This window comes from Mizuhopecten yessoensis, unplaced genomic scaffold, assembly GCF_002113885.1.
Source record: "Mizuhopecten yessoensis strain PY_sf001 unplaced genomic scaffold, ASM211388v2 scaffold8335, whole genome shotgun sequence".
Lineage (NCBI taxonomy): Eukaryota > Metazoa > Mollusca > Bivalvia > Pectinida > Pectinidae > Mizuhopecten > Mizuhopecten yessoensis.
This window is the reverse complement of record NW_018407496.1, coordinates 379,482-403,466: the sequence shown is the minus strand read 5'-3', so window position 1 is coordinate 403,466 and position 23,985 is coordinate 379,482. Positions and strand designations below refer to the sequence as shown.

General features: G+C 36.8%; 1 protein-coding gene across 7 annotated transcripts in view; it reads right to left on the bottom strand.

Moving 5' to 3' along the window:
• Positions 1-23,985, bottom strand: part of LOC110455632 — a 58,474-nt gene that overhangs the window by 5,105 nt on the left and 29,384 nt on the right. The gene's annotated exons all lie outside the window — the stretch shown is intronic.

Sequence of the window (23,985 nt, the reverse complement as noted above, 5' to 3'; positions counted from 1 at the left end):
AAATCCGGATATCTAGATGTGGACTTTGCCAAATAATGGAGGTCAAGATGGCATGTTATCATTCTGTAATACATCATTGTTCAATATCAAATGCTATTTGCATTGTGTTGAAGAAATAATTTAAGCTAGGTTATATCTACAGAGATCAAATACAACAGACAACTGTCGGTTTGGGTATTATGCATATTTTTTGTTAGAAAGGTGAGATTGCTAAAACTGCTATGATAATTCATAGAAAAAATCTCTTCAAGATAAAATCAAATGTGTTTTTTGTTAGGTGACGAAGAGGCTCAGTGTTTTTCCTTTGATGATGATGAAGATTAATGACTTACTATTGTTGCAGCTCGTTTATCTATATTTGTACTACCACAGGATAGCAACACATTTCACCTTGTGATGCATCTGTCACAAGGCCTTACAAATATAAGTTTTATCACTCAAATACAACCTTTTGACATTTAACAAAATGCAATTTTACTTCCCCGATCATTTTTTTGTAACTACACTTTTGACAGGTACAATTTATCCTTATTGTAATGACAAACATTGGTCATCTATGACGAAAATGATTTAAATCCCGATATATATGTCAACACATCACACGATTATAGAGACATTGATGTTACAGATTTGTTACCAAAATAAATGAACCAGGAAAGTCCTGACAAATTTCCCTATAAATAACTTCAGCATATCAACATAAAATTTTGATTGATCAGTTTACTACAGCTCGCTAACTAATTATTAATCAGTTCATTTGGTTGATTATTGATTGATCAATTCATTTGACTCACTATTGATTGAAGAGTTTGATTAGCTCACTAACTAATGATTGATTAGTTCACTAAGGTCACTATTGATTTCAGTTAAGTTGACTCACTATTGATTAATCATTCACTTAGCTCACTAATAATTCATCAGCTCACTAATAATTGATCAGCTCACTTAGCTCACTAACTAATGATTGATCAGTTCACTAAGGTCACTATTGATTGATCAGTTCACTAAGGTCACTATTGATTGATCAGTTCACTAAGGTCACTATTGATTTCAGTTTATTTGGCTCACTATTGATTGATCAGTTCATTTGGCTCACTTTTGATTGATCAGTTTCGCTTAGCACACTAACAATTGATCAGTTCACTTAGATGACTATTGATTGATCAGTTCACTTGGCTCACTATTGATTGATCAGTTCACTAAGGACACTATTGATTTCAGTTTGTTTAGGTTACTAACAATTGATCAGCTCGCTTGGCTCACTATTGATTGATCAGTTAACTTGGCTCACTATTGATTGATCAGTTCACTTGGGTCACTATTGATTGATCAGTTAACTAAGGTCACTATTGATTTCAGTTTGTTTAGGTCACTAAAAATTGATCAGCTAACTTGGCTCACTATTGATTGATCAGTTAACTTGGCTCACTATTGATTGATCAGTTCACTTAGGACACTATTGATTTCAGTTTGTTTAGGTCACTAACAATTGATCAGCTCACTTGGCTCACTATTGATTGATCAGTTAACTTGGCTCACTATTGATTGATCAGTTCACTAAGGTCACTATTGATTGATCAGTTTATTTAGTTCACTATTGATTGATCAGTTCACTTGGCTCACTATTGATTGATCAGTTCACTAAGGACACTATTGATTTCAGTTTGTTTAGGTTACTAACAATTGATCAGCTCGCTTGGCTCACTATTGATTGATCAGTTAACTTGGCTCACTATTGATTGATCAGTTCACTTGGCTCACCATTGATTGATCAGTTAACTAAGGTCACTATTGATTTCAGTTTGTTTAGGTCACTAAAAATTGATCAGCTAACTTGGCTCACTATTGATTGATCAGTTAACTTGGCTCACTATTGATTGATCAGTTCACTTAGGACACTATTGATTTCAGTTTGTTTAGGTCACTAACAATTGATCAGCTCACTTGGCTCACTATTGATTGATCAGTTAACTTGGCTCACTATTGATTGATCAGTTCACTAAGGTCACTATTGATTGATCAGTTTATTTAGTTCACTATTGATTGATCAGTTCACTTGGCTCACTATTGATTGATCAGTTCACTAAGGACACTATTGATTTCAGTTTATTTAGGTTACTTACAATTGATCATCTCGCTTGGCTCACTATTGATTGATCAGTTAACTTGGCTCACTATTGATTGATCAGTTCACTTGGCTCACCATTGATTGATCAGTTAACTAAGGTCACTATTGATTTCAGTTTGTTTAGGTCACTAAAAATTGATCAGCTAACTTGGCTCACTATTGATTGATCAGTTAACTTGGCTCACTATTGATTGATCAGTTCACTTAGGACACTATTGATTTCAGTTTGTTTAGGTCACTAACAATTGATCAGCTCACTTGGCTCACTATTGAATGATCAGTTAACTTGGCTCACTAATGATTGATCAGTTCACTAAGGTCACTATTGATTGATCAGTTTATTTAGTTCATTAATGATTGATCAGTTCACTTAGGTCACTATTGATTGATCAGTGATCGGGCTACCCTTATTTGGAGTAATTAATTATGTTGTATATAGGTCAGTAGCTCTGCTTGCCTTAATTATATAGTTCCAATTCCAAATCTACTACCGCAGGTAAAATTTCTAGATTGTCTCTGAATTTGGTCACATGACATACTGAGGCAAATGCGTCAACAATACATCAACAATCCTTATCAATAAAACTAGAGGCTATTGAGAAGCATTCTACACCACATCTATCAGCATCTGCTGGTGTTTTTAAATATCATACTTCATCATAAATATGGTCACAGCTGAAATGTCACATAATATGCAAATTATCCTATATATGTATATCAGATAACAAATCAAATTTCCATTTTCTGTACCTCATGATTGCCATATATTTAGACAACATATTTCATAAAGTGATCACAGCTGTGAGCTAGGGAATATAATCTCTGTAAACGGACTGTAATAAGAGTATTTTGGAATTCTGCAATACACATTTTATTATTATTGTATTTTCCCACATGTACCTCATACCTTCCTCTATTGCTTTACACAGATTGTCAATAGATACACTTGCATAACGCTGTCCCATTGCATGACAGTCATTACAACTGCAGAGGACAGAAGTCAACAAAAGTTCAACACAGTTTGAGATGAGCTATGCTGAGTCACAGTTTACAGACATACGTTCAGCATACAGTGTTTCATCCTGTGACTGTACACCATGCTCATAGACATATGCACAGCGTACAGTGTTCCATCCTGTGATTGTACACCATGCTCATAGACATATGCACAGCTTACAGTGTTTCATCCTGTGATTGTACACCATGCTCATAGTCATATGCACAGCGTACAGTGTTCCATCCTGTGATTGTACACCATGCTCATCCATCCTGTGATTGTACGCCATGCTCATAGACATATGCACAGCGTACAGTGTTCCATCCTGTGATTGTACACCATGCCCATAGACATATGCACAGCTTACAGTGTTCCATCCTGTGATTGTACACCATGCTCATCCATCCTGTGATTGTACGCCATGCTCATAGACATATGCACAGCTTACAGTGTTCCATCCTGTGATTGTACACCATGCTCACAGACATATGCACAGCGTACAGTGTTCCATCCTGCGATTGTACACCATGCTCATAGACATATGCACAGCATACAGTGTTCCATCCTGTGATTGAACACCATGCTCATAGACATATGCCTATAGCGTACAGTGTTCCATCCTGTGAATGTACACCATGCTCATTTGGACCAGGTGAGCTAAAAACATGCCCACAGTGTCCTTGAGAGTGACTAGCTCACCATAGATATGTGCCTGACATACAGCGTTCCATGTTGTGGTTGTATGGTGCAGTGGACTGTATCAATCAATGCCACAACATGTATTTATGTAGACACTCCTCCTATCAACTGTTTGAAGAAAAATGCATCACCTGTACATGCATTTTGTCGCCTACAGTTCTACGTAATTGCTTTGGGAAATAAAGACTGCCTGAAAATGAAAATCGATGAAAAGAAGTTTTTTTTTAAAGCAATGTAATTATCATGTTAGGTAGACAGCCTTGATATTGCATTGCAGTGACAAGGTAAGTATTGGTTGCCATCAGCAATGCCCTTCAGCAGCTCTGATAACAACCTTTTTACACATGCTTTGTTGGGACATAAAAAGTCCTTTATTGTCCACAACTACCCTGATTAACCAGGTTTCCGTGGTGACAAAGACTTTAACAGCCCCATGATTTTTCCCATGTGAATCAGTGCCAAGGGAATACTCCCTTGGAGCTAGAGATCAGGTAATTCCATGTAGGCAAATATTACAGCAGTTAATTGGTTGTCCAGCATAATGCTTCTCCATCTTGTCAATACTTAAATAACCTACAATTGATTTTGATATTAATGACAACTTATATCATTGGTAAAGTCAGTGTTTAGGATTGTAGAGTCAAACCTGCCTCAATGACCACCTCCAATAAACGGATACCTTGAAATAATTGGTCCACAAGAAACGGCCAGCAGGACATTATTTGGGTGAAATTTGACGAGGGAGATGATTCTGGGTTAGAGATGACAACAAAGACACAACTCTGTGTAAGAAATGACAAGGGAAGCAACTTTTTCGAAATAAGAGACGACAACTAAAGCAGCTTTGGATGAGAGATAACGTGGGAAGACTTTGGGCTAGAAATGACGAGTCTGCAGATCATGATTATGTCGCAGTACATTAAATATGTAAAACGCTAGAACACGAAGATCAATTCTAGAGTACATTAAATATGTAGGTAGTGCACGAGGATCAAAGGTATGATGAGATACACTGGATCCAATGATAGAGCTAAGCCTTACAGGTGGATCCACCCCGTATCTCCTAGTATCCAGGGACAACTTCCAATACAACGTATCTGCACTGAAATCAACCATCAGCTTCCATCCGAGCTCACTATGTACTAGTAACCAGAGAGACAGATTGCAGTATACTTACACTCTGTATCATATACTTACTGAATCAAGCAGCTTTTAAGTATTCTTTACTGACTGAAATAAAACTTTATAGACACATTCTTGGATCCCATTTTCAATTTTTATCCTCTTATCTTAATTGACATGGCCATATTGCCATACATTGACAAATACAACCCAAGACTTGTTTCTCCCATCACTACAATTCCCCATTCTCTGTATCACTATATGATAATTATTTATTTCCCGCGTCATTGCTGATGTTACTTTTTTTGTAGATACAGTTGTATTATGCTATGTTTATACAGTGCAATACAACTTACTGCATGTGTTGTCAAACACTTTATTGCAAAGCTTTACCACGATTTCATTTACTACATCAATACTGACAATTCCTCATCATTCTAGGACAATGTCAGGATTGTATAACCTAAATGCTCTCTCTGTTAACTTTCTAAACAACAACAGTATTTAAGGAAAAGATTGTGAGTTTCACAACCTAATCTCCAATACTGTGTTTTAACAGGATGCTCCTATGTTACAGCTTTAAAACTTGTAGGATACAACCGAACACATACTGGACCCCGTGTCAGGGGAGGGCAGGACCTGAGGTCAAAATCACTGAGTCAGACTCCAAATTTCTGATTTATCACAGATCACTGATAATGTTGGTTTGTTTTCACACATATTTATCAAACACCAGCATATCTCATTTTACGCTACATTAAACATAGGTTACTGTTATCAAGTGTTTTTACATACTCAACCCACAAAAGGGGCTTTACATTTCTGTGAAATTCCTTTTATTTTTTGTATAGGTACCAACAAAAATGTAGGAATTCCATTTAAGTATGAACAAAGGCTGAAAGTATTAATAGAAATATATTTGAAATAAAGTATCTGAAAGATTTTGGCTTCCTTAACTGGTATTCACCCATTGGACCAAAAGGAAGACATTGCTTTTGATGATGTGATAGATCAGAAAGAAAGACCTGTATTAAAAGTTTGAATTGAACATTGATGTATTGCAGCATGTTGTGTCACAATGGCATCAACAGCACTTCCTCATATATATGTATCTGACAACTCTCACACTAACACACAAGTGATAGCATTCTCTGTGCAATAAGCAAAACAACTTCAAAGAAACCCTAGCTACTATGATTTTACAAAATTGATCTTACCCAGGATAAACAAGCTGCAATGATCACAAACATATGGCCTCTCCAGAATTTTGACAAAGCTAGATCTTTCTCTGACTATGATAATATTTCCCTAGATCATTCTTTGGCCCTTACAAAAACATGTTCCTAAGACTTTCCCAGACCCTGACCCTGACATGTTCCTAGGGTTTTCCCAGACCCTGACAATGACATGTCCCTAAGACTTTCCCTGACCCTGACCCTGACATTTCCCTAAGACTTTCCCTGACCCTGACATTGACATGTTCCTAAGACTTTCCCTGACCCTGACAATGACATGTCTCTAAGACTTTCCCTGATCCTGACAATGGCAAGTTCCTAAGACTTTCCCAGACCCTGACCCTGACATGTTCCTAGGGTTTTCCCAGACCCTGACAATGACATGTCCCTAAGACTTTCCCTGACCCTGACCCTGACATTTCCCTAAGACTTTCCCTGACCCTGACATTGACATGTTCCTAAGACTTTCCCTGACCCTGACAATGACATGTCCCTAAGACTTTCCCTGATCCTGACAATGGCAAGTTCCTAAGACTTTCCCAGACCCTGACAATGACATGTTCCTAAGACTTTCCCTGACCCTGACCCTGACCCTGACATGGTCCTAAGACTTTCCCTGACCCTGACATGTTCCTAAGACTTTCCCTGACCCTGACCCTGACATGGTCCTAAGACTTTCCCTGACCCTGACATGTTCCTAAGACTTTCCCTGACCCTGACCCTGACATGTTCCTAAGACTTTCCCAGACCCTGACACTGACATGTTCCTAAGACTTTCCCTGACCCTGACCGTGACATGGTCCTAAGACTTTCCCTGACGCTGCCAATGACTTGTTCCTCAGTTTTTCCCTGCCAATGACACATTCATATCTGTTTTTAAAGACCAATGTTGATCATTTAAAACTTATACTAACAATAACACATAAAGGTTTGAGATAACATCCATCATAAAGCTCCTCATAAATCCACTTAATTAAGGAAACAAAACATTACTGACATTCATAGCTTCATCTTCCTTTCTGGGACCCAAATGACAATTCTTTCCTTCCCAAGTCATAATTCTGAGGTTAGTTATAAACAGTTACCCATAATTACATGTTAAAGTACAGAAATTACTGTCAATAAAATACCATGTGTCCTATGTAATTATTTACTTGGCCATGATTCAGCAAAAAAGTAGCTCACACCTTATCTATATATTAACTACCATTAAGTAGTTCTCGATGACTGCTGAGATACACACCAATGTAAAAATGTCCCCTGCCTTAATGTTCGTGGTAATTACCTCTATTACAACATTCTACTGACAGGTCCTACCGGATCCAGTACATATACCTGATATATCTACAAAACTAGCATGACTTGTTGAAATTTCAAAAGTGACTGAAGGGTTAAAGGATATTTCTTCATTAAGATAACATGATGCTTGTAAGTTCATTGATTATATTTTTATAAATTATCAAAAGAAAACTGTTTTGATATAATGTTGTCTGTATTTCTAGAAAGTGTCTTGCAAGGTGCTTGCTTGATCAAACACAGTAGTTATAAGGGAGTTAAAGGGAAACCTGTCACAGCATGTATATCCTGTTCAATATCAACACTATTGAAACATTTAAAAAATCATTCCCCATTATTGTGCCAATCCCCAGGAGATAAATTAGCATCTTATATACAACTGAAAGATCAGTGTAGGTAGATGTTCTTTACCATCTATCAGAGTTCAAGAAAGTTACAGAAAATCTCGAAAAATCTAACAGCAACTAGATCGTCATCTAGCATGACTCATTTCATAGAAATGTTGTAAAAATTAAACTGCAAATTGAATAGATCATTCTAAAGCATTTAACAAGTTGCCAAGAGGATGTATTAGTGCATGATCATTATTTGTAAGTGTGAGAAACAATCCCACACCAACACTCCAGGACCCACCTAACACTATATATACTGAAGAACACTTATTTGTGAAGAATTGTTAATTTTCAATCATCTTTATCAACTCTTTGTAGTAGTTGTGGGGTTTAATGTTCAAGCCTTTTTTTCAGGCTGGGAATATAGTGAAAATTTGTGTACTTTACATTTTTTGTTATATCATGTAGGCCCCTCTGTATTTTTACTTACAAGTTATAACACATGAAAGACCTCTGCAGTTTTCCTTTAATGCAATAACATATGGAAAACCTCTGGATTTTTCTTTATAAATTGTAAAAACACAGAATTTATAAAATGCAAATGTTTCGAATTTTTGTTGGATAGTGAAGAATATATATATAAAAATAACAATGAACTTATGTTAATTAGATCACAGCTTTTTTGCCAAATTAGACTTGAAACAAATTGAACACACATGGTCAAAGTAATAAGATTTCACAAAACCTCTAAAGCAACCTCTTTTTCAATTAACCCAAGACACATCCACTAGCTATTACATGATGGAGCATTGTTAAATCGCCTCTCCTTTAAACTTCCCCACAGAGAGTTGATGATGATAATCTCAAACCAGCTCATTTCACTAATCTAGGGAACATAGCTTTGAGGGTGAAATATGGAGTCGGCAGCTGACATCAAAGAAAGGCTTGCTGATAACACACATGCATTTTCCTGTTAACAAACATGCATGTGCCAAATCTTACACTTGCACTCTATGCTAATGACCCAAGGGTCAAATGTAATATTTCAAAGCACACAAGCTCAATTTCCCCTATAAAAGAACTTTTTGTACGTGATGATGCATAATGTGAGTTTAAGTTTATGTAAAATCCATGTGAAAATGTCCAAATGTTGGTTATCTTCAATCTGGTACTTGACATTTTTGCACATAAAACTGAAAAATATTTATGTTCCAACCAATTCAAATAAGCCTTTCATTTTAGGTCCGCTGACATATCTCGTGTTAAAATAAACTGAAACAGCCTTCACACTGAAAGACAGTTCGTATAACTGATAACTCTGCTCCACAAGTTTGTTACTAGATTATTTGTCCAGAGTCATAATTGCAAGAAAAGATATCACTATAGTTTGTCTGCTCTGTTGTTGTTTACTGACGGATTAGGAACAGATATACAACATAGTTTAGAAATGATGCAATGTTCAACTCTTCCAATCTATAGGTATCTTCAACCTAAACTAACCTTTCATTAGTTGACAAGTAAGGAAACATGTTTAAGAAAACCTCAATATCAACAACCTGTCTTGGCTTTAAACAATCTGAATAAATACGTCTGTTCATTATTACGTACCGCATGAAAATAGCCGTAGGTATTTTTTTATCAACATCTAATTTTAATGAGATTGGGTTTTAAACAGAGCTGGGACGATATATTGATACGTATCGATTCCTCTCTCCATGATATGTGTATTGATACAAGTAAAAAGATATCGTCAACATCCTTACGCTTGAAAAACAGGATTAAGTAATTAGGATCATGGACTTCCTTTTCATATTAGGTAAGCTAGACAATCACAACTGCTGCTATTCTGATTCATTACTTGCTACTAGTGCAATAATTATGTACTTCTCAGAGCTGAACAACTATCTTAACGTATATGTAGTCAGTACTGTTCATGTTTTTTGTTTTGTTGTATGTTTCAAAATTTCCATGTGAAAACATGCAAAATAATACATCACAATGCAGGTGTCATATACACAGGTTATAAATCTTCTCATAAAACTGCCTTAGCACTCCTTGAACGTTTTTATCTTCAAAATGAACATTTTAAGAAGTGTAGTAAACAAATAAATTTGATAACCAGATACAATGATAAAAGCTCAACAACTGACAAATAACATGTGGATGGACCAAAGGTTATACCACATTATAGAGATGTGCAGACAGCCCAGTCAGTCCTCCATTAAGGGCCTGAAAAGTGCTGCTTACTGAATCGACACCCTAGCCAGACTTAAGGAAAGTCAGTCAAGTGCAATGACATTTATTCCACAAAAACTCCTAATCATGCACTAGCTATTTTGTAGAACGGTATCCAGATATTCCATTGAAAAAAACGAAAATCTTGTGGCAGCTAAATGTTTCATCAGTGCTGTCTATCAAGAAAAGACGGGAGAGGTTTTCAAGATGTGTAAGTCAGTAGAACACATCTACAGCATCAAATGTAAGGCTTCAATGCATACAAATCAAATAGGTGTGTTGTAATGTTCTATTATAAAAATAAAAAAAAATAGTATCATTTAAAATGAAATAAAGTTTCAAATTAAATTTTACTGTTAACGTTGACTAGTCTGAAGTGACAGAACTTTGTGAGACTGACAAACAGCAGTGTGACAGTATAATGTCCCACAGTAAGGCCGCTGTCCTGAGGTGTAAGAGGAGGTCCAACAAAACGGCCAACATCACAAGGTCAAAGATATGTTATAAGTATGCATGACCACAAGGTGTAAAAGATAATAGATATAACAACAAGTGTGCTAATCACTCTTAATATTACAACTTAAATTTTAGCAGATAGAAACAAGGAGCCATCAATAACAACATGGACTTGTAAACTACATCAAAAACAGAATGCAACATTTCAAATAATTTTTGTGACAAATGACATGTGAATGTTTTGACAGATTCGCTTTGATCAATAAAACCTGGTCACACCGTCTGTAAGATTTCTTTAATGTTGACAAGACCAGGAAGTAGGCCATGTTTTACCTGCCGACTTAACGAGAACAGAGGGAGTAAATGTCTGGTCTAACACATAAGGACTGGGGTGTTGTCCCCATATAGTAGTGTTTATTGCTAATTAGCTCTGTACAGGTGAGGTAACGATATTGAAACAGGTAGGCTGAACGCAGCTTTCTTATTAGAGTTTGAGAATTCTTTTATTGCTTTTAGCTATATGTTTACGGAAATCTACCACAAATCTCAGTCAAATCACCATAAGAAGGCTGATATCTCTGACTGGGACAAATAATGCCTTCAATTACTTTATAAACTAAATTAAGTTTAATTAAGATAATTGACTGTTTACCCACTCTATAGACAGGAAACATCTTACCCATGGACTCATAACCAAAACATTGGTGAAGAAATAAGACAGATGACAGATGGCTTTTCATACTTCCATAAGGCACAATGATTGATCTGGATCATCTGGGTTCTTGATCTATATCATTATGGAGCTACAGAACAAGGAAGTGTATTTCTGTGGGGGAGATTTATTACACATGCCAGGAATTAAAAGCATAAATAAAATGTGTGTATGTACACTCAAGGGAAGAATAACACTTTTAAATGGCATCTTTTGGGTTGTTCTTTCAGATGATGTCATCAGATCTTAGAAAATAGAAGTAGTTAAGCAAATTCAGTGGTTGAAAACACTAAATGTAAGGGTCCAAAATCGGGAGTCTGTCTCCTAAATAGGGAGATTTGGCAAGTATGAGCATAACCTTTGGTTACAGGACAGGATGGCCTTAATCTCTGGTCAGATAAGACAATAATTCCTACCACCTGGTTAGAATGAGTTCTGTAACAATGGCTAGAGAAATTGCTTCAACACATTATTTCGTTATGTCATCATTTTTTTGAACTTTCCTTCAACTTTATTATCCACATTTCAAGGTCAAAATATTTTCATGACCAACCTTCATGGATCAGAGGACAACTTTGGACAGAGACAAAGTACACTGAAGATTTGACCTTTATTGAGTTTATAGCTAATGTGCTTTAAGGTTAAAAGATTTCTATGACCATGCATCCATCCGAAATCTTAGGTTTTGTAAAACATGAGCTCTGTAAGACAAAGTTATATCAAATTGAGACATATTAAGCCATCCCTCACTGAACACCTCACCTTCACCCACCTGACAAAGTAACATGGACAGCTGGCTCACTGCAGACTGGGTGTCATTTGGTCCAACGACCCCAGAGACAGCAAATCTAATTAGTCGAATCAATCACTGGGACATGGCTGTTACGATTGGTGGTCATGCAGTGGTCAGTTACCCAAATTAAATACTGACTGATTCTATATTTTTTGTATGTGTTATGAGATTAATATAAACATAACACATCTACCCTTCATAATTAACCCCCTCCCACCCTGCCCCCTTCCCCCAACACTTAATTTGTTTACTAGATCTGGGCAACATGCAGGTACAGGTGACTTTTGAGTTGTAAATAACTATATACTGTCACAAAATGAGGTCAAACTGGTAGTGACCATCACATTACAGGTGACAGTGGACACATCATTAGTTCCTTTACACACAAACTTGTACTAGAGGACAGGTTACTAGGACAATAATACCTACAGGGTGGTAGACAGAAGACAAAGCATATCTCCCAGTGGTATCACATCAGAGTATCACCCTCCTTCCCGCAAAATGGTATATACCTTGCATACTAGGACTCCAGTTTAAGGAATAAAGAATAGATATATACTTCAACAAAAAAGGTATTTAATTCATCACCTATCATGTGAATTTCAAAGGAAAAGATGAATTACCATGATTCCTTGGGCTAATGGGTGTGGTTGGTATATGAATACTGTAATGAAAAAACAGTTGAGGGTGCGTGTATTGCAATACTTAAAATCTTGGACTTATATGGTGCACTATTGCTTCAGGGACACTGAGTATCCTGATTCCAACAGGTACTGTAAGACAGAGTGCATAACCACTGTACGAGTATGATTTTTTTGGGTAGAGTGTATGATTACTCTAAAAGTCCCTATGCTGTACAATAGAATGTATGGCTACTATATATACTGGTTCAAATACTGTAAGATAGTAAGTGTGCATGGCAGCTTTACTGATCCATACAGTAAAGGTAGAGTGCATGGCCAAAATACTGTTTCTTGTGCTTTAGGGTAGTGTGTATGGCTTTTGTGCCTGTCCCATATTATAAGATAGAGTGTATGGTCACTGCCTTGGTCCCTCCTGTAAGGTAAATGATGGTTGCTTTACCAGTCTTTATATTGTGTGCAGGCCAATGTACTGGTTCCCATACTGTAAGACAGAGTGTAGGGCCAATGTACTGGTTCTCATACTGTAAGACAGAGTGTAGGGCCAATGTACTGGTTCCCATACTGTAAGACAGAGGGTAGGGCCAATGTACTGGTTCTCATACTGTAAGACAGAGTGTAGGGCCAATGTACTGGTTCCCATACTGTAAGAGAGAGTGTAGGCCAATGTACTGGCCCCATACTGTGAGACAAGAGTGTAGGCCAATGTACTGGTTCCCATACTGTAAGACAGAGTGTAAGGCCAATGTACTGGCCCCATACTGTAAGACAGAGTGTAGGCCAATGTACTGGTTCCCATACTGTAAGACATAGTGTAGGCCAATGTACTGGTTCCCACACTGTTAGACAGAGTGTAGGGCCAATGTACTGGTTCCCATACTGTAAGACAGAGTGTAGGGCCAATGAACTGGTTCCCATACTGTAAGAGAGAGTGTAGGCCAATGTACTGGCCCCATACTGTAAGACAAGAGTGTAGGCCAATGTACTGGTTCCCATACTATAAGACAGAGTGTAGGGCCAATGTACTGGTTTCCATACTGTAAGACAGAGTGTAGGCCAATGTACTGGCCCCATACTGTAAGACAAGAGTGTAGGCCAATGTACTGGTTCCCATACTGTAAGACAGAGTGTAGGCCAATGTACAGCTGGCTCTCATACTGTAAAGCAGGCCTGAAAAGTGCAGGACCCCTGCACCTGTCTAGATGCAGTCAGGCTAGGTAGAGTGGCTATTTTGAGACTGTAACAGCCAGACCTGAAGATAAAACCTGTCACCAACTAACACCTACTTATGGTTCTGTCAGCCAGCAATGTTTGTCTGATTCTTCTGTTACCTGTCACCCTGTAACAAGGTCATCTGAGGTCAAATGGTCAATGTTGGGCTACAATTTACAATCTGAAGTCATCCAAGTTTGCCCAAAATTATTTTCTTATGATATTGAGTAAGCAGAGATTAATTTAAATCCGAAGTCGTTAATATTTTGTTTTTGTGGGATTATGTGAAGTTACCTGTAATATTATGTTTGTCAAGGTAAAAGTGAGTCACAGACAGGTGAATTGATGACCCAACACTCCTGAGGAGCCAGTATTGCTTGATTCCATTTTAAATTCTGACTAAGTATAAAAGACTGTTGGCCACACCCTTTAATACCGTACTTCATGTGACATGAACAAATCTCCCCCAAAAACTGCAAGAAAGTGCACATAGACATATTTGTTTGAGAAAAATTAATAGTTTCAGATTTCAGGGAGGTATATTTATGATTTGAAAGAGCTTAACCTTTCATGAACAGAATTTATCATTGAATGTTTTAAGGCCTTCCTCCAGTTATTTGGCACTGCAAGGTTTTGTACTACAGCTGTATTACCATACATAAAGCAACCTTCAGTTATACTCTATTTCATGATTTTAACATTCACAAATGCTGTTGATAGAAACTTTCATGGTCATAGTCAAAGTCGTACAAATTTTAGTCAGTTATTTGATGCAACTGGGATATTGAATTTATCAAGCAATAAGCCCTGGGGGCCAATACATAATGCCTGACTCGTAGTATATGTGGTGGGCACATTACAGGACAATGGTCCTATATGCTGGCATTTCTTCTAAAATGGGTGGACTTATTACCAGGCATGGGCTTATTGTTGGACACATACTGTAATAGTTATGATTCCTTTACAACTGGGGAAACTACAAAACTAAATGGACATGACAGTTTTACATTACACACTGTAATTTACACCAAGACAGAGATCCAACCAACACTGCAACTTGATAGTGACAAAAAGGTTGTGGTGTCCAGGATATTCAGAGGTCCCACTGACACTGTAAGATGATACTGAGAAAATTGAAAAAGTTTGCTGTGTCTGGGACCTAAGTACTGGGGACACCAACACTGTAACGTGAGCGTGACAAACTGTTTACCCTGCACCTGTCCAGGGTATTTTTAAGTGATCTAGAAAAATATTTTTCTTTCACTGATTGATTGTCAGTTGTCATGGAGAACTTATTGGTTAGGATATCAAGTTTGTAATTATACATGTCACAAAGGTCACTGATGCCTACCATGTAGGTCATTGTTCTCTCCTAACAGTTGACTGGGTCAAACATGAGGTCAAAGTGATCCATGAAACATCGGAATAGTTAACAGAAATGTTGAGGTCTCCTACGGATAGTCATCCTACCCATGGAATTTAGTTTCTTCTGTTTAAACGGAAGTCCATACAAATTATCCATTTGTTTGTTTTCAGTATTAGGACGGGGTTGGTCAGTCATTATTATAATAATGTTACTTCATTGTTTTATAATCAAATGATATTAAAGCATTATCAAAAGTTTGAAAAAAGAAATTAAACCCTATGTTTTTTTCTTCGACATTCTAAATTGTCATCTGATACCAAAAGAAATTACACAAAGCATGCATGTGAATAACAGTTTTGTTGACTGAAAGATACACAGTGTTTCTTTGATGCGTGGGTGTATATTATTTTATAGACAGGATTGTGTGTGGGTATATATTGTTTTGTAGGGGTATATTGCTTTATAGACAGGATTGTGTGTGGTGTATATGGTTTTGTAGGAGTATATTGTTTTGTAGACAGGATTTTGCGTGGGTGTATATTGTTTTGTAGGAGTATATTGTTTTGTAGACAGGGTTGTGTGTAGACAGGATAGTGTGTGGTGTATATTGTTTTGTAGGAGTATATTGCTTTGTAGACAGGATTGTGTGTGGGTATATATTGTTTTGTAGGAGTATATTGTTTTGTAGACAGGGTTTTGTGTAGAAAGGATAGTGTGTGGTGTATATTGTTTTGTAGACAGGATTGTGTGTGGGTGTATATTGTTTTGTAGGAGTATATTGCTTTATAGACAGGATTGTGTGTGGTGTATATTGTTTTGTAGACAGGGTTGTGTGTGGGGTATATTGTTTTGTAGGAGTATATTGTTTTGTAGACAGGATAGGGTGTGGTGTATATTGTTTTGTAGGAGTATATTGCTTTATAGACAGGATTGTGTGTGGTGTATATGGTTTTGTAGGAGTATATTGTTTTGTAGGCAGGATTTTGCGTGGGTGTATATTGTTTTGTAGACAGGATAGTGTGTGGTGGATAATGTTTTGTAGGAGTATATTGTTTTGTAGGCAGGATTTTGCGTGGGTGTATATTGTTTTGTCGACAGGATAGTGTGTGGGTGTATATTGTTTTGTAGACAGTATTTTGCATGGGTGTATATTGTTTTGCAGACAGGATTTTGCGTGGGTGTATATTGTTTTGTAGGAGTATATTGTTTTGTAGGCAGGATTTTGCGTGGGTGTATATTGTTTTGTCGACAGGATAGTTTGTGGGTGTATATTGTTTTGTAGACAGGATAGTGTGTGGGGTATATTGTTTTTTAGGAGTATATTGTTTTGTAGACAGGATTTTGTGTGGGTGTATATTGTTTTGTAGACAGGACTGTGTGTGGGTGTATATTGTTTTGTAGGAGTATATTGTTTTGTAGACAGGGTTGTGTGTGGTGTATATAGTTTTGTAGGAGTATATTGTTTTGTAGACAGGATAGGGTGTGGTGTATATTGTTTTGTAGGAGTATATTGTTTTGTAGACAGGATTTTGTACGGGTGTACATTGTTTTGTAGACAGGATTTTGCATGAGTGTATATTGTCTTGTAGGAGTATGTTGTTTTGTAGACAGGATTTTGTGTGGGTGTATATTGCTTTGTAGGAGTATATTGTTTTGTAGACAGGGTTGTGTGTGGGGTATATTGTTTTGTAGGAGTATATTGCTTTATAGACAGGATTGTGTGTGGTGTATATGGTTTTGTAGGAGTATATTGTTTTGTAGGCAGGATTTTGCGTGGGTGTATATTGTTTTGTCGACAGGATAGTTTGTGGGTGTATATTGTTTTGTAGACAGTATTTGGCGTGGGTGTATATTGTTTTGCAGACAGGATTTTGCGTGGGTGTATATTGTTTTGTCGACAGGATAGTGTGTGGGTGTATATTGTTTTGTAGAAAGGATAGTGTGTGGTGTATATTGTTTTGTAGACAGGATTTTGTGTGGGTGTATATTGCTTTGTAGGAGTATATTGTTTTGTAGACAGGGTTGTGTGTGGTGTATATAGTTTTGTAGGAGTATATTGTTTTGTAGACAGGATTTTGCATGAGTGGATATTGTCTTGTAGGAGTATGTTGTTTTGTAGACAGGATTTTGTGTGGGTGTATATTGTTTTGTAGACAGGACTGTGTGTGGGTGTATATTGTTTTGTAGGCGTATATTGATTTATAGACAGGATTGTGTGTGGTGTATATGGTTTTGTAGGAGTATATTGTTTTGTAGACAGGATTTTGCGTGGGTGTAGATTGTTTTGTCGACAGGATAGTTTGTGGGGGTATATTGTTTTGTAGACAGGATTTTGTGTGGGTGTATATTGTTTTGTAGGAGTATATTGTTTTGTAGACAGGATTTTGCACAGGTGTATATTGTTTTGTAGACAGGACTGTGTGTGGGTGTATATTGTTTTGTAGACAGGATTTTGTGTGGGTGTATATTGTTTTGTAGGAGTATATTGTTTTGTAGACAGGATTTTGCGTGGGTGTATATTGTTTTGTAGACAGGATTTTGCATGAGTGTATATTGTCTTGTAGGAGTATGTTGTTTTGTAGACAGGATTTTGTGTGGGTGTATATTGTTTTGTAGGAGTATATTGTTTTGTAGACAGGATTTTGCGTGGGTGTATATTGTTTTGTAGACAGGATTTTGCATGAGTGTATATTGTCTTGTAGGAGTATGTTGTTTTGTAGACAGGATTTTGTGTGGGTGTATATTGTTTTGTAGGAGTATATTGTTTTGTAGACAGGATTTTGCGTGAGTGTATATTGTTTTGTAGGAGTATAGAGTTTTGTAGACAGGATTTTGCGTGGGTGTATATCGTTTTGTAGACAGGATTTTGTGTGGGTGTATATTGTTTTGTAGGAGTATATTGTTTTGTAGACAGGTTTGTGTGTGGGTGTATATTGTTTTGTAGACAGTATTCTGCGTGGGTGTATATTGTTTTGTAGGAGTATATTGTTTTGTAGACAGGATTTTGCATGGGTGTATATTGTTTTGTAGACAGGACTGTGTGTGGGTGTATATTGTTTTGTAGGCAGGATTTTGTGTGGGTGTATATTGTTTTGTAGGAGTATATTGTTTTGTAGACAGGATTTTGCGTGGGTGTATATTGTTTTGTAGACAGGATTTTGCGTGGGTGTATATTGTTTTGTAGACAGGATTTTGCGTGGGTGTATATTGTTTTGTAGACAGTATTTGGCATGGGTGTATATTGTTTTGCAGACAGGATTTTGCGTGGGTGTATATTGTTTTGTAGACAGGATTTTGTATGGGTGTACATTGTTTTGTAGACAGGATTTTGCATGGGTGTATATTGTCTTGTAGGAGTATATTGTTTTGTAGACAGGATTGTGTGTGGGTGTATATTGTTTTGTAGACAGGATTTTGCGTGGGTGTGCTAGAATCTGATACAGCCACAACTTACACTAGGTCATACTTTTACTCCACTGCTGCCGCCATTGGATCAATAACGTCAGAAATCAATACCACTGTATCTGGTCGCTTCAGACATTGTGTAACCCTAATGCTAGTGTTGCTGGGAGTTCCTCGAAATTTTGCCTTTTTAAGAAGTTACATTGGCATGTCATGGCAAACAAAACGTGTTACTATGGGTACCAATGATAAACTGCATTTATTTCATAGTGAAATTATTGCCTTTAGTTTTCCTGAATTTCATATGATACTTCATGGCTATAGGTTTATAGTACCACTGATATTAAATGATGCCTTCATTCCAACCACCAGTATATCCTGGAGCTGGCCATTACTCCCCCCACCAACCATCACCACTTCAATTTCCTCCCTACCCCTATTCCAATTCCCTTCTTGCATTATTACAAAATTATAAAATAAAATGTTTATAGTCCAGGTTTTAACAGGAAATTCTACTTCGTAATTACAGTCTGTATCATTAACACTACCACTGAACATTACTCACAAAAGTTTTCCCATAATTGCTTTTTTGCTGATTGTAGTACAACTCGTGAAAGGGGGGACAATGAAATAGAGTTGGCAGGAAAACCTGGCGAAGAATCCATATTGTCATGCTAATATATGAAGCCATTTCCCACTGTGATAGTAATATTGGAACACCATACTTCATTACAGCATCATGACACAAAATCATCAACATAGGATCAGCACAGAAGTCATGTGGATTGCATTTTTTTTTTTTATAATTTTGACCAAGTTTCCATATTGCAACAAATTGTTTCTTGTTTCCTTTATATCAACTGATTTTCTAACACACATGGGAAAATAGACCACATGTTGATACATTCCATTATGCCGATATGTTTCAATGCCAGCTGCCACCTCCTTTCACCAAGAGAAAGCATTGTTAGCTTTATTCTGTATAGACTGACAGTGTAAGTTAACAATTTAAGCTGTGTCTCGAATCATCATTGGTAGCTTTGTCTTTTGTACATAGCCACTAACTAACACAATCAGAAAGCATTGCTAGCTTTGTCTTTTGTACATAGTCACTAACTAACATAATCAGAAAGCATTGCTAGCTTTGTCTTTTGTATACTGCTACTTATAAGCACAATCAGTAAGCATTGTCAGCTTTGTATATATACTGCCATTATCAGTAAGCATTGTCAACTTTGTCCTTCGTATACTGCCATTATCAGCTTTTTATATACTGTATACTGCCATTAGTAGTAAGTATTGTCAGCTTTTTATATACTGTATACTGCCAATATCAGTAAGTATTGTCAGCTTTGTCCTGCATATACTGCCATTATCAGTAAGCATTGTCAACTTTGTCCTTCGTATACTACCATTATTAGTAAGTATTGTCAGCTTTGTCCTGCATATACTGCCATTATCAGCTTTTTATATACTGTATACTGCCATTATCAGTAAGTATTGTCAGCTTTTTATGTACTGTATACTGCCATTATCAGTTAGTATTGTCAGCTTTTTATATACTGTATACTGCCATTATCAGTAAGTATTGTCAGCTTTTTATATACTGTATACTGCCATTATCAGTAAGTATTGGCAGCTTTGTCCTGCATATTCTGCCATTATCAGTAAGCATTGTCAACTTTGTCCTCCATATACTACCATTATCAGTAAGCATTGTCAGCTTTGTATATATACTGTATACTGCCGTTATTAGTAAGTATTGTCAGCTTTGTCCTGCATATACTGCCATTAACAGTAAGCATTGTCAGGTTTGTATATATACTGCCATTATCAGTAAGCATTGTCAGCTTTGTATATATACCCGGTACTGCCATTATCAGGAAGCATTGTCAGCTTTGTATATATACTGCCATTATCAGTAAGCATTGTAAGCTTTGTCCAGTGTACATGGCCAAGTATAGGCAAAATCATGCAGCAAGCATGTGAATACTGACATACATTTCCACTGTTAGCTTTATCCAATATACACTGCTACTTGCCATTACCCTTGTTAACTTCATGGTTATAGGTCTTATGTGTACCAGGTTATACTTCTCTCGTCCTTACTGCTACCTTTGCCACTAATATTAAACATTATGAGATTTACCCTCTGTTAATTGACTTTTGACCTCCTGGCAGTACCAGTATGCAATACACTTGTACAATCATACACTCTATACTGCCAACTCTCATCACAGCTAAACCTGCAGTCAGAAGTGGACCCTTTCACCCATAGCTGGTATAACACATGACAGCATTAATGAAAATGCATTGTAATCCTAGAGTTTATCACCCGAACTGCTGGTAAAACTTAACTGGACCATACATACGACCACACCTACAAGCTTGAGTAGTGTGCAAAATCTACAGAAAATAACTATAATCATCAGCGATGGAAAAGATACATCTGAAGAGGTAACTGGATAAAAATATCAGTTTCTGATGTACTCCGGTAGAACGACATGTAGTGACAGGACCAAGGTACATCTTAATACAGGTATATATATATCAATGATGATTAATCACCTGGATAAACAGGTGATCCTAATGGGAAAGTGACCTGTATCAACAGGTAGGACGAGGTTGACAACCTCTGTTATATAAAACCACGGCTTAAAAGGAGTGGTACAGAGGTGAGAAAAGCTGTACCTAGGTCAACTCCACTCACATGAAACTCAGCACAGTTAATTAGATTTATACCTGGTGACAGTTTGAACAATTCCTTCAGATATATTATCCATCTGAAGTTATCTCCATTGCCAATGATGACTGGTAATTTTACCTGTATAAACATAATGACAGGTACATAAACTCGTTACAGGAAGATACCTTCCTTTGATCTGTACAAGGTGGAAAAATTCAGTTTTCAATCAACAGAAACTTTTACATGAGTTAATATTATGTGGTCCGTCACCTTATAACCTTGGTCTGATAGGGGTCAAAATGGAAAACAAATGTCAAATATAAAAGCTCATTATAGCAATAACACAAGTGTAGTGGACCTGGACTTGGTCAATCGTCGGTGACCAGGTCGCTCAATTAGTAGAGCCTCCGTCTAGATTTTGAAGGGTCCTTAGTTCGAATCTTGGGCAGCTAGCCATTGCAATATTTATTGCACTACTGTACACACACATATATTTGTATGTAATGTATGTCTGTACATGAATCACCACAGCCTTAATGAATCTCAGGTAAACATTAGTTTTCAGAGACCTCAATCACATCAGGGTAGATGTTTTTCAATAGGATACGCAACATAATCTAGCATTAAACCTAAAGTATAGCATGCTAATGTCTGTAACACCTCCACTCCGGACCAACAGGTGAGGCGATAAAAAGAAATTCACAGCTAATCACATTACCCTACCATTTATAAGTTAATCTGGATTTTGGTATGGGAGAGAAATTTCTAACTGGAAGGATAACTATCTCTCTCTTTTGATCACTCAATAATAAAACGCTACTGAGGAACTGAGGAAAAGTCTGCCCGTGAAGCGTTGCCCTGGCTTGACTCATTTCCAGAAGGTTGATTTATGGTTATATGGACAGCTGGAGCCTAGAAGACAATGTCTTCACAAGCTGACCAGGAGTTAGCCCACACATATAAAACAATCCTATGGTAATCTATCTGTACAATTGCTGAACCACAGGTATAATATCAACACTGATCAACTGTACTTACAGCACTTTAACCATTATGGAAGTTCAAATGTAAAGACACTTACCACATACAGATTAGCTATTTACCATAAGGTATTTAAGTACAAATTATAATTGGATAAAAATATAGAATGGACAAGGAGGTCCTGACCTAGGCATCATAAATCCTTCTTAAGACCATAAACAATTGGCCTGGTAAATAAACACCACCTTTACTGTATTACCATAACCTTACACTCCTGGCCAGCTCTTAATGTCCTCCTATAGTTTATGTCCACACTAAATTTACAGTAAGAGATGGAGCATAGAATTTTAAATGCCCAGACCAGTTAGTCTGATTTTTTTTTATGTGACACTGTAATAATCATATCCATCCCAACATTTCTAATCTTTGAGAAAACATTTCGGATGAAATTTATTTTCATTATTTTCATATGAACTGAAATAACTGGGTTTTTTTTATTCAGTTTTTCTATCCCTTTTTTTAAATTTAGCTTTTCTATCCCTTGATCAGCCAACCAAATCACATTTTACATCTCTTGATCAGCCAATGAAGCCACATTTTACATTTCTTGTGTTCAGTCAATGAATCTCTGGATCAGCCAATGAAACCACATTTTACATCTCTTGATCAGCCAATCAAATCACATTATACATCTCTTGATCAGTTTCCCAAATTTTTTACAAATTCCCAAAAAAGATTTGATTGGTCCTTTGATAAATGAGCACATGATCAAAAGGTAGCCCACCTCCCCAGACAGGCAGCGTGTGTACAGTAAGTAAATGTGATGTATTGGATCGATAAATCTGATTTTAACAGGTAACAACCTGACCCAATCAGCATGGTGTCACCACTGTCACCATGACCTAATACATCACCGTGGTGACCAGGTATAACAACAGCCCTAGGCAACAACTCATCTGTCTTTGACGACTGATAAAAGTTGGAGTAATCATTCAACTTAACTCTGCATTTAAAGTTGAAATCAATGTTCAAGCCGTCTGAGGCAAAGAGAATGTTGCTTCTTGTCTTCACTGCTAACTTCATTTAAACAAATCAATTTCATACTTCAGGCTCTAGATGTGTACAAGTTGTGTATGATTAAGGGTTTGTCTGGAATTATACCAGCTAAAACCTCAGAGTTTAAAAAGTAGTATAGCAGTACGTTAACCCTGTAGCGGTAGTATGTGTTATGTCTATGTCTCTACCTGCACCAGATCTACAAATGTACAAAGCAGAACTACAAGTATACACAACAGCTAATAGCCAGCACACAGTATTCATGATCAAAGCATATCCAAGAATTCATAAATCCGAGTTCTTAGAGAGTAATTTAATGACCGCTTGGCTTATTCTGAACTTCTTTCTGGGACTATAATGATCACTTAGCTATCTCTTGGCTTATTTACTTCAGTGAAATGATCATTTGACTTATTTCTGATGGTAACATGCATGATTGACTTGGATTATTCCTCTGAGAAAATGAATGCTGGGCGTATTGTTGGACTGATAGTAAAATTTATCAATGGGATGTTTCCTGTGATTAAAATGATCGTAGGGCCAGCTATTATTGATGGTAAACTGATTACTTGCCATATCTTTTCATTTTATTTCAGGTACAGTAAAACCTTGACATAACACACCTACATTGTAACA